At 41.7% G+C, this 12248-nt stretch overlaps 1 pseudogene; it reads right to left on the minus strand.

Moving 5' to 3' along the window:
- Positions 1-7277: 7277 nt before the first annotated feature.
- LOC133101212 (E3 ubiquitin-protein ligase KCMF1-like) lies at positions 7278-8412 on the minus strand (annotated as a pseudogene).
- Between the last annotated feature and the right edge of the window lie 3836 nt (positions 8413-12248).

Here is a 12248-nt window from a genome sequence, read left to right on the forward strand (position 1 = left end):
CGACATTTTTCCCTATCTCTTCAGAGTAGCTAAAATGACCCTTGGGACACACTTCACCCTTCCACGCAGCAACTTTTGGACTTGGCGTGTTCTGCGTCTGCTGCATTGCATAATCGTCTGAATGCCCCCGGTAGACCTAGGTGACATTGGATGTTCCAAATGCGTAGCAATGCTCAGGGTAAATCTCTAGTGTATTTCGGGATGGTCCTACAGTCTAATCGCTGCTTCAAGATGAGAGACATCTGGCATGAATTCCCCAAATGAATTGGAGTCCCGGTGGTTTTTTGCAGTGCAGCTCCACTTTCCTCACTTAGGCAGACCCACATTGAAAGAGAGCCTGCCTAGAACCGTCTTCCTGAGGTTGTTTTTTTGTTTGTTTGTTTGTTTCAAATAGTCACATTAATTTTAATTTTAATTATTTTTTTTGAAGTTTTGAATTTTAAATTTTTTTAATGCAGCAGGATTATATTAGTTATCCAATTTATACATATGTGTGTATATATGTCAATGTCAGTCTCTCAATTCATCACACCACCTCCACCCTCGTGCCACTTTCCCCTCTTTTTGTCCATACTTTTTTCCTGTACATCTGTGTCACTATTTCTGCCCTGCAAACCCGTTCTTCTGTACCATTTTTCTAGGTTCCACATACATGTGTTAATATACCATAACTGTTTTTCTCTTTCTGGCTTACTTCACTCTGTATGACAGTCTCTAGATCCATCCACTTGTCTACAAATGACACAATTTCGTTCTTTTTAAGGCTGAGTAATATCCCATTGTACATATGTACCACATCTTCTTTAACTATTCGTCTGTTGATGGGCATTTAGGTTGCTTCCATGACCTGGCTATTGTAAGTAGTGCTGCAAGGAATACTGGGGTGCATGTGTCTTTTTGAATTATGGTATTCTCAGGTTATATGCCCACTAGTGGTATTGCTGGGTCATATGGTAATTCTATTTTTAGTCTTTTAAGGAAGCTCCATACTGTTCTCCATAGTGGCTGTATCAATTTACATTCCAACCAACAGTGCAAGAGGGTTCCCTTTTCTCCACACCCTCTCCATCATTTGTTGTTTGTAGATTTTCTGATGATACCCATTGTAACTGGTGTGAGGTGATACCACATTGCAGTTTTGATTTGCTTTTCTCTAATAATTAGTGATGTTGAGCAGCTTTTCATGTGCTTATTGGCCATTTGTATGTCTTTTTTTGAGAAATGTCTACTTAGCTCTTCTGCCCATGTTTTGATTGGGTGGTTTTTTTTTAATTTTTGAATTTTATTTTATATATTTTTTTTATACAGCAGGTTCTTATTAGTCATCAATTGTATACACATCTGTGTATACATGTCAACCCTAATTGCCCAATTCATCACACCCCCACTCCCACCCCACCACTGCTTTCCCCACTTGGTGTCTGTACATTTGTTCCCTACATCTTTGTCTCAATATCTGCCCTGCTAAGTGGTTCATCTGTATCATTTTTCTAGGTTCCACATATATGCCTTAATATACGATATTTGTTTTTCTCTTTCTGACTTACTTCACTCTGTATGACAGTCTCTAGATCCATTAATCTTTTCATGGGCATTTAGGTTGCTTCCATGACCTGGCTATTGTAAATAGTGCTGCAATGAACTTTGGGGTGCATGTGTCTTTTTGAATTATGGTTCTCTGGGTATATGCCCAGTAGTTGGATTGCTGGGTCATATGGTAATTCTATTTTTAGGTGTTTAAGGAACCTCCGTATTGTTCTCCATAGTGGCGGTATCAATTTACATTCCCACCAACAGTGCAAGAGGGTTCCCTTTTCTCCACACCCTCTCCAGCATTTGTTGTTTGTAGATTTTCTGATGATGCCCATTGTAAGTGGTGTGAGGTGATACCTCATTGTAGTTTCGATTTGCTTTTCTCTAACAATTAGTGGTGTTGGGCAGCTTTTCATGTGCTTCTTGGCCATCTGTATGTCTTCTTTCAAAAAATGTGTATTTAGCTCTTCTGCCCATTTTTTGCTGGGGTGGTTTTCTTTTTTTTTTTACTATTGAGCTGCATGAGCTTTTTATATGTTTTGGAGATTAATCCTTTGTCCTCTGATTCATTTGAAATATTTTCTCCCATTCTGAGGGTTGTCTTTTCCTCTTGTTTATGGTTTCCTTTGCTGTGCAAAAGCTTTTATGTTTCATTCGGTCCCATTTGTTTATTTTTGTTTTATTTCCATTACTCTAGGCAGTGGATCAAAAAAGATCTTGCTGTGATTTATGTCAAAGAGTGTTCCTCCTATGTTTTCCTCTAAGACTTTTATATTGCCCAGTCTGACATTTAGGTCTCTAATCCATTTTGAGTTTATTTTTGGGTATGGTGTTATGGAGTGTTCTAATTTCCTTCTTTTACAGGTAGCTGTCCAGTTTTCCCAGCACCACTTATTGCAGAGACTGTCTTTTCTCTATTGTATATCCTTGCCTACTCTGTCATAGATTAGTTGACTACAGGTGCGTTTGTTTATCTCTGGGCTTTCCATCCTGTTCCGTTGATCTCTATTTCTGGTTTTCTGCCAGTACCATATTGCCTTGATTACTGTAGCTTTGTAGTATAGTCTGAAGTCAGGGAGTCTGATTCCTCCAACTCCATTTTTTTCCCACAAGCCTGCTTTGGCTATTTGGGGTCTTTTGTGTCTCCATAGAAATTTTAAGATTTTTTTGTTCTACTTCTGTATAAAATGTCATTGGTAATTTGATAAGGATTGCATTGAATCTTTAGATTGCTGTGGGTAGTATACTCATTTTCACAATATTGATTCTTCCAATCCAAAAATATGGTATATCTCTCCATCTGTTGGTATCGTCTTTAATTTCTTTCATCAGTGTCTTATAGTTTTCTGCATAGTTGCCTCCCTATGTAGGTTTCTTCCTAGGTAATTTTTTGTTGTTGTTGCAATGGTAAATGGGAGTGTTTCCTTAATTTCTCTTTCAGATTTTTCATCATTAGTATATAGGAATGCAAGAGATTTCTATGCATTAAACTTGTATCCTTCAACTTTACCAGATTTATTGATTAGCTCTAGTAGTTTTCTGGTGGCATCTTTAGGATTCTCTATGTATAGTATCATGTCGTCTGCAAACAGTGACAGTTTTGCTTCTTCTTTCCCAATTTGTATTCTGTATATTTCTTTTTCTTCTCTGATGGCCGTGGCTAGGACTTCGAAAACTATGTTGAATAATCGTGGTGAGAGTGCACATCCTTGTCTTGTTCCTGATCTGAGAGGAAATTCTTTCAGTTTTTCACCTTTGAGAATGATGTTTGCTTTGGGTTTTTCATATACGGCCTTTATGATGTTGAGGTAGGTTTCCTCTATGCCCACTCTCTGGAGAGTTTTTATCATAAATGGGTGTTGAAAAGTCAAAAGCTTTTTCTACATCTATTGTGATGATCATATGGTGTTTCTTCTTCAATTTGCTAATTTGGTGTATCACATTGATTGATTTGCGTATATTGAAGAATCCTTGCATCCCTGGGATAAATCCCACTTGACATGGTGTATAATTCTATTAATGTGTTGTTGGATTCTGTTTGCCAGTATTTGGTTGAGGATTTTTGCATGTATATTCAAGAGTGATATTGGTCTGTAATTTCCTTTTTTTGTAGTATCTTTGCCTGGTTTTGGTATCAGGGTGATGGTGGCCTCATAGAATGTGTTTGGGAGTCTTCCTTCCTCCGCAATTTTTTGGAAGAGTTTGAGAAGGATGGGTGTTAGCTCTTCTCTAAATGTTTGATAGAAGTCACCTGTGAAGCCATCTGGACCTGGACTTTTGCTTGTTGGAAGTTTTTAAATCACGGTTTCAATTTCATTACTTGTGATTTGTCTGTTCATATTTTCCGTTTCTTCCTGGTTCAGTCTTGGAAGGTGATATCTTTCTAAGAATTTGTCCATTTCTTCCAGTTTGTCCATTTTATTTGCATAGATTTGCTTGTAGTAGTCTCTTAGGATGCTTTGTATTTCTGCATTGTCTGTTGTAACTTCTCCGTTTTCATTTTTATTTTTATTGATCTGAGTCCTCTCTCTGTTTTTCTTGATGAGTCTGGTTAATGGTATATGAATTTTGTTTATCTTCTCAAAGAAGCAGCTTTTAGTTTTATTGATCTTTGTTATTGCTTTCTTTGTTTCTATTTATTTTATTTCTGCTCTGATCCTTTTGATTTCTTTCCTTCTACTCACTTTGCAATTTGTTTGTTTTTCTTTCTCTAGTTCTTTGAGGTGTAAGGTTAGATTGTTTATTTGTGATTTTTCTTGTTTCTTGAGGTAGGCTTTTATTGCTATAAACTTCCCTTAGAACGGCTTTTGCTGCATCCCATAGGTTTAGGATCGTCTTGTTTTCTTTGTCATGTGTCTCTAGGTATTTTTTGATTTCCTCTTTGATTTCTTCAGTGATCTCTTGGTTATTTAGTAATGTAGTGTTTAGCCTCCATATTTTTTGTGTTTCTTATGTTTTTTCCCCTGTAATAGATTTCTAATCTCATAGCATTGTGGTCCCAAAAGATAATTGATGTGATTTCAATTTTCTTAAATTTACTGAGGTTTAATTTGTGACCCGTGATGTAATCTATCCTAGAGAATGTTCCATGTGCACTTGAGAAGAAAGTGTAATCTGCTGTTTTGGAATGGAATGTCCTGTAAATATCCATTAAATCTATCTGGTCTATTGTGTCATTTAAAGCTCGAGTTTCCTTATTAATTTTCTGTTTGGATGATCTGTCCATTGGTGTAAGTGAGGTGTTAAACTCCCCCACCTTTATGTGTTACTGTCGATTTCCTCTTTTATAGATGTTAGCAGTTGCCTTATGTATTGAAGTGGTCCTATGTTGGGTGCATATACATTTATGACTGTTATATATATATATATATATATATATGTGGGATTCCCGACATTCTCCAATTACAAACTTGACCTCACAGCACATTTACCGTCACTCTCTGCCTGACTACTGGAGCCTTTGGTGACACACTGGGCCCTTACATGATGACACATTGGACGCCGAGAGTCCTGCATACGGTGAATAGCATTACCCATGTAATGATCTAGGCAGGCCTAGGTGTCTTTGTATCATCCAAATGCCTCGCGGTGTTACCGGTATTTTGGTACGTTTATCTGGCTTCACCCAAGGTCTACCTTCCCGTCATGGAAGAGAGATGACAAGTAGGAGTTTCCAGGAGGTACTTTAGCCACGGGGATTGATTCATTTCAGCTCAGTGACACTCAAAAAGGGAGAGCAACGTTGAACTTAAGAATGGGTCAAACTGTGTCCCCAGGGCTGTTTTAAAGCTGTAGAAAGCGAGCTATACAAGCAAAAAGCAATTAATTCCTCTTCCCACTGCATAGAAATAGCTGATCTCAACAGTCTGTCTCGTGTTATTTCTCTTGGAAGATATCCAAGGAACTGACAGGACAAAACTGTCTCCCAAACACATGAATTCATACATGACGGTCTTAAGCCTAGAAAAAGGCATCGAGGAGTTCAAGCAGTCGATCGACTCAGGGTTCATGGAGACTGCTGCACACCAAACTTTGCTTATGGGAAACACTGGGGCTTACCTTGATGTTAGGGGTCACGTTCACTTTGCACTTTATCTAGGGTGGGCAGTGGCATGAGCTCTGACCAAGCGGTGAAAACCTCCCCACTACTTATGAGAAAACGTGCTTTTATTCACAGAGGCATCCCCAGAAATGAATAAAAGATGGTTAACGTCAGACAGCCTTGAAGTTGTCACTATCTGTCTTTAAAAAGGGAAAAATACTGACTTTTCTAGTCCTCCCAATTACAAAGTAGATCACACAGCACATTTACTTATCTTTTCTGACTAGCTACAAGAGACACTTGGAACAAAGATTGCCCTTGCACGATGAGACCTTTGGGTGCTACGTGTACTGTGAGCAATTAACTGTAGAATCTTCTAAATGCCCTCAGTAGGCCTAGGTGTCTTTGGATGATGTAAATGCTGAGCAGCGCTCAAAGTAAATCTCTGCATTATTTTTGGCTGGACCTAATGTCTGGTTTCCTCTTCAGTTAGAGAGACGTCTGTCATGAGTTCTCAAAATGAATTGGAGACCCGGTGTTTTTACATTGCAGCTCAGGTTTCCTCACTTTGGCACACCCACATTGAAAGAAAGCCTACCAAGAACTGTCTTCCTGAGGTTGTTTGAAAGCTGAGGAATGCAAGCCATTGAATTAAGCAAGCTGCTCCTAGCCCTTCAAACTGAACAGAAAGGGCGGTTCCCAGAGATGTGTTTCCCCGGATGGTGCTAAGATGGCTTTTGGGCCACAGTGTACTTCCACGGGAAAAGTACACACGCGAGAGTCCTAAGCACTGTGAGGAATACTGGAGCTAAAGCAGTCCATTGACTAAGGTTTCCTGGAAACTGTTGCACCCTATCTTTTGTGATGGGAAAATGTGCACCTTACCTCTAAACTAGAGGTCACATTTGGTTGGCACATTAGCTACAGAATGCTGTGGGATGAGCTCCAAGAAAGAAATCGAAAGCACGTGGTTTCTTTACGCAAATCTCACTGTTCCTCGCATAAATATTTGTAGAGTGACGAATAGATGGGCAGTGTGTGTTAGAGACACCTTGGAGGCCAAAACCATGTCGCTTTCCAAAGGGGGAAACGTGGGCTTTCCTGACATTCTCCAGTTACCAATTTGATCCCACAGGTCATTTACAGGCACTCTCTTCCTGACTACTGGAGACATTTGGGACACACTGGGACCTTCCACGATGACACGTTTGAGGCTGGGATTTCTGCGTGTGGTGAATAGCATTATGCATGTAATGATCTATTCAGGCCTAGGAGACTTTGGATCACCCAAATGCTTCGGAGTGTTACCGGTATATAGGTAGTCTTTTTTTTTTTTTTTTTTAAGGTAAACCATCCCAACAGTTTTTATCGATTAATATTCATAATCACACACAGCAGCTTCATTAGATATTTCAATTTTCCTCTTCAGTTTGATTGTGGAGTATTAGCAGAAGCTTTTGCATGTCAAGGTACAGGAAGCAGAGATCACCCTGCACTGCTACCTATATTTTCCAGCTAGAGGTAAAAATTAGTTAAGTGGAAAGGATTATCATATAGATTTTCGCTCTTCCTTTTGAATGTACACAATAAAACAAGAGTGACAGACCTGAAATTACAATCACCAATCAAACCCAAGATAGTTGTTGTCCACATTCATTGGGAAATACAGCACAGAGGACATGGTCTGTGAATTGGGGTGTCATCAAAGAGGAGGTGGTGGAGGTTCATTTCCTATAGTACTCTCTTTTAAATTTAGGTTTTCTAAAGCAACATCTAAAGGCATAATATCTACACAGCCCAAAGCACCAAAATCTGCCAATTCACCCCGTTCATTCTCGTCTGAGGACGAGCTCTCTTCACGAAATAAAGTTGATCGAAGGTGCTCTTGAATAAAGAGGGTGCGGTCTGTGCACTCACTTTCTACGGACTGGTGCACTGTTTCAGACAATTTAGGATCGTTCAACCTTTTTAGAAGAAACTGGGAATTCTGGATAGTTTGCTGACTGCTTTCTGTGTTAGTTGTGTTGTTTGTTTCTGTGGAATGTGTGATTGTAGTGGTGACACTCCTTGTGTTAGTATGCCGGGTTGCGTTGCGTGCAGTGTCCAGTTGTGGCCGTGCTGCCCGGGCGTGCTGCCATTCTAGCTGCAGCTGTATCTGCAGTTGTTGTAACTGCGAAGCGGAAGGGCCAGAGGAATTAAGCTGTCCCCCTGCGGAACGTCTCACTCCTGATAACTGGGATCAAAGCTCACCTATAGGATCAATGGCTTCCCTATTGCTTGGAGAATATGAAGTCCGAGAAGAAGAAAGCCTGCCAGTAGAACTGCTAGTGGAATGAATGTTTGATCTACGTACACCAGGACCTCCCAATCCCCAGCCAAGGTGAAGCATTCATTCTATGTATATGTCGAACACCACTCGATTCATCTAAATCTCTAGGGGCTCTGTGTTCAAGAGTAAGACGAGCTGCAGGGTCATCCGTGACATGATTAGGACTGCCTCCAGGTAATGCTGCAAATACTGTATACATCACTTCTGTTGATGTTTCTGCATGTTCTTGAAGAGATGTCTCCGTATAGCCAATTTTTCCACAATAGGGACAAGTAAAAGCCTGTGGCTGCTCTACAGAGAAAGCTTAGGAACCATAGTACAAATCAACATCTACCCTTGTTAACATGCAGTGCATTGGATGGTCAGTTGTATGCCTTGTTCTTGTTGCACCACTTTCATAACAAGATGCACAAAAATCGTAACCATTGCATATTAAACACTTATAGCTGTGACCTTGAAAATTTCCCTTGAAACATGCATCACAGCTGACACCGTCACGTCGGGACATCCTATTTCAGAAGGTGGCGGCGGGGGCCCTACCGAGCGCAGGCTGCAGTGTCCCCCGCGGGGTCCTGGTCCTGCACTCGTGGGATGGCTTTCTTCCACTGGAATCCAGGGCTCGGCCGCGGGGACGGGGTGGGCAGCAGAGCGCTACGGCGCCGGCGGCAGCGCGGCGGCCGCGGCAGGAGGAAGCGCGGGCTGGGAATGAGGCCGGGCCTGGACGGGGCCGAGCTCCTCCAGGAGGCGGTCCGACGCCGCGGTTCCGCTGGCACATGCCTTGACTCGGTCACTCTCGGGCCCGCCGGTTCCAGGTTGTGGCGCCGCGCTCCGTAAATCCCGCTCCTCCCTACACCCGGCCCACCAACCGCCACTCTCCCCGGGCTCCAACTTCCGCCTTCTCCTCCTCTTCGTCCTCCTCCTCCACCTCATTCCCCCGCCTGCTCTGCAGCCCCGCCTCTCGCTGGCCGCGTCGGGCCCAGACGCCTGGTGCCCTGGGCGGGAGGGAACTGTGGGAGCGGCGCGGCCGCAGCGACTCGGGGCACGTCATCTGCGCGCACCCACAAGCAGGCAGCGGTCGGGCGCCGGGTGCCGGAGACCGCCCGAAACCGCCCTCGGCCTGGCGGCCGCCCCCTCACTACCACCTCTGTACTGTTTTTCAGGCTGGGCCTAGAGTCGACCTTCCCGCCATGCTACAGTGATGACTGGTATGAGTTCCCAGGATGTACTTTAGTCACAGGGATTGTTTCAGTGGAGTTTAGAGGTCCTCACAAATGGAGAGCCACGTTCAACACAAGACTGGCTAGAACCCTGTCCCCGGGACTGGTTTAAGCTGTAGAAAGGTAGCTATGCAAGCAAGAAAGTAATTAATTGCCCTTCCCTCTGCGTAGAAAGAGTTCATCCTAAAGTCTGTTTCGCGTTATGTTGCTTGGAAGATGCACAAGGGACCCACAGGACACACGTTCTCCCTCGGAAGTGAATTCATATGCCACTGTCTTAAATCTCCGAAAAGGCATAGAGGACTTAAAACACTCGATGCACTCAAGGATCCTGGAGGCAGCTGCACACCAAACTTTGCTGATGGGAAACACTGGGGTTTATCTTGAGGCTATGGGTCACATTGACTTCGCAATATAGGTAAGGTGCGCCTTAGGATGAACTCCTAGGAAGCAGTGGAGATCTCCGGCTTCTTATGAGAAAACTCATTTTTCGTCACGGAGTCATTCCTAGAAGTGCAAAAAAGATAGGCAACATCATGCAGCCTTGTGGCCGCCACTATCTAGTTTTCAAACGAGGAAACCACTGCCCTTCCTAGTCTTCCCAATTACAAAATCATTCCACGACATTTTTCCCTATCTCTTCAGAGTAGCTAAAATGACCCTTGGGACACACTTCACCCTTCCACGCAGCAACTTTTGGACTTGGCGTGTTCTGCGTCTGCTGCATTGCATAATCGTCTGAATGCCCCCGGTAGACCTAGGTGACATTGGATGTTCCAAATGCGTAGCAATGCTCAGGGTAAATCTCTAGTGTATTTCGGGATGGTCCTACAGTCTAATCGCTGCTTCAAGATGAGAGACATCTGGCATGAATTCCCCAAATGAATTGGAGTCCCGGTGGTTTTTTGCAGTGCAGCTCCACTTTCCTCACTTAGGCAGACCCACATTGAAAGAGAGCCTGCCTAGAACCGTCTTCCTGAGGTTGTTTTTTTGTTTGTTTGTTTGTTTCAAATAGTCACATTAATTTTAATTTTAATTATTTTTTTTGAAGTTTTGAATTTTAAATTTTTTTAATGCAGCAGGATTATATTAGTTATCCAATTTATACATATGTGTGTATATATGTCAATGTCAGTCTCTCAATTCATCACACCACCTCCACCCTCGTGCCACTTTCCCCTCTTTTTGTCCATACTTTTTTCCTGTACATCTGTGTCACTATTTCTGCCCTGCAAACCCGTTCTTCTGTACCATTTTTCTAGGTTCCACATACATGTGTTAATATACCATAACTGTTTTTCTCTTTCTGGCTTACTTCACTCTGTATGACAGTCTCTAGATCCATCCACTTGTCTACAAATGACACAATTTCGTTCTTTTTAAGGCTGAGTAATATCCCATTGTACATATGTACCACATCTTCTTTAACTATTCGTCTGTTGATGGGCATTTAGGTTGCTTCCATGACCTGGCTATTGTAAGTAGTGCTGCAAGGAATACTGGGGTGCATGTGTCTTTTTGAATTATGGTATTCTCAGGTTATATGCCCACTAGTGGTATTGCTGGGTCATATGGTAATTCTATTTTTAGTCTTTTAAGGAAGCTCCATACTGTTCTCCATAGTGGCTGTATCAATTTACATTCCAACCAACAGTGCAAGAGGGTTCCCTTTTCTCCACACCCTCTCCATCATTTGTTGTTTGTAGATTTTCTGATGATACCCATTGTAACTGGTGTGAGGTGATACCACATTGCAGTTTTGATTTGCTTTTCTCTAATAATTAGTGATGTTGAGCAGCTTTTCATGTGCTTATTGGCCATTTGTATGTCTTTTTTCGAGAAATGTCTACTTAGCTCTTCTGCCCATTTTTTGATTGGGTGGTTTTTTTTTAATTTTTGAATTTTATTTTATATATTTTTTTTATACAGCAGGTTCTTATTAGTCATCAATTGTATACACATCTGTGTATACATGTCAACCCTAATTGCCCAATTCATCACACCCCCACTCCCACCCCACCACTGCTTTCCCCACTTGGTGTCTGTACATTTGTTCCCTACATCTTTGTCTCAATATCTGCCCTGCTAAGTGGTTCATCTGTACCATTTTTCTAGGTTCCACATATATGCCTTAATATACGATATTTGTTTTTCTCTTTCTGACTTACTTCACTCTGTATGACAGTCTCTAGATCCATTAATCTTTTCATGGGCATTTAGGTTGCTTCCATGACCTGGCTATTGTAAATAGTGCTGCAATGAACTTTGGGGTGCATGTGTCTTTTTGAATTATGGTTCTCTGGGTATATGCCCAGTAGTTGGATTGCTGGGTCATATGGTAATTCTATTTTTAGGTCTTTAAGGAACCTCCGTATTGTTCTCCATAGTGGCGGTATCAATTTACATTCCCACCAACAGTGCAAGAGGGTTCCCTTTTCTCCACACCCTCTCCAGCATTTGTTGTTTGTAGATTTTCTGATGATGCCCATTGTAAGTGGTGTGAGGTGATACCTCATTGTAGTTTCGATTTGCTTTTCTCTAACAATTAGTGGTGTTGGGCAGCTTTTCATGTGCTTCTTGGCCATCTGTATGTCTTCTTTCAAAAAATGTGTATTTAGCTCTTCTGCCCATTTTTTGCTGGGGTGGTTTTCTTTTTTTTTTTACTATTGAGCTGCATGAGCTTTTTATATGTTTTGGAGATTAATCCTTTGTCCTCTGATTCATTTGAAATATTTTCTCCCATTCTGAGGGTTGTCTTTTCCTCTTGTTTATGGTTTGCTTTGCTGTGCAAAAGCTTTTATGTTTCATTCGGTCCCATTTGTTTATTTTTGTTATATTTCCATTACTCTAGGCAGTGGATCAAAAAAGATCTTGCTGTGATTTATGTCAAAGAGTGTTCCTCCTATGTTTTCCTCTAAGACTTTTATATTGCCCAGTCTGACATTTAGGTCTCTAATCCATTTTGAGTTTATTTTTGGGTATGGTGTTATGGAGTGTTCTAATTTCCTTCTTTTACAGGTAGCTGTCCAGTTTTCCCAGCACCACTTATTGCAGAGACTGTCTTTTCTCTATTGTATATCCTTGCCTACTCTGTCATAGATTAGTTGACTACAGGTGCGTTTGTTTA

This window comes from Eubalaena glacialis, chromosome 11 (genome assembly GCF_028564815.1).
Source record: "Eubalaena glacialis isolate mEubGla1 chromosome 11, mEubGla1.1.hap2.+ XY, whole genome shotgun sequence".
Taxonomy (NCBI): domain Eukaryota; kingdom Metazoa; phylum Chordata; class Mammalia; order Artiodactyla; family Balaenidae; genus Eubalaena; species Eubalaena glacialis.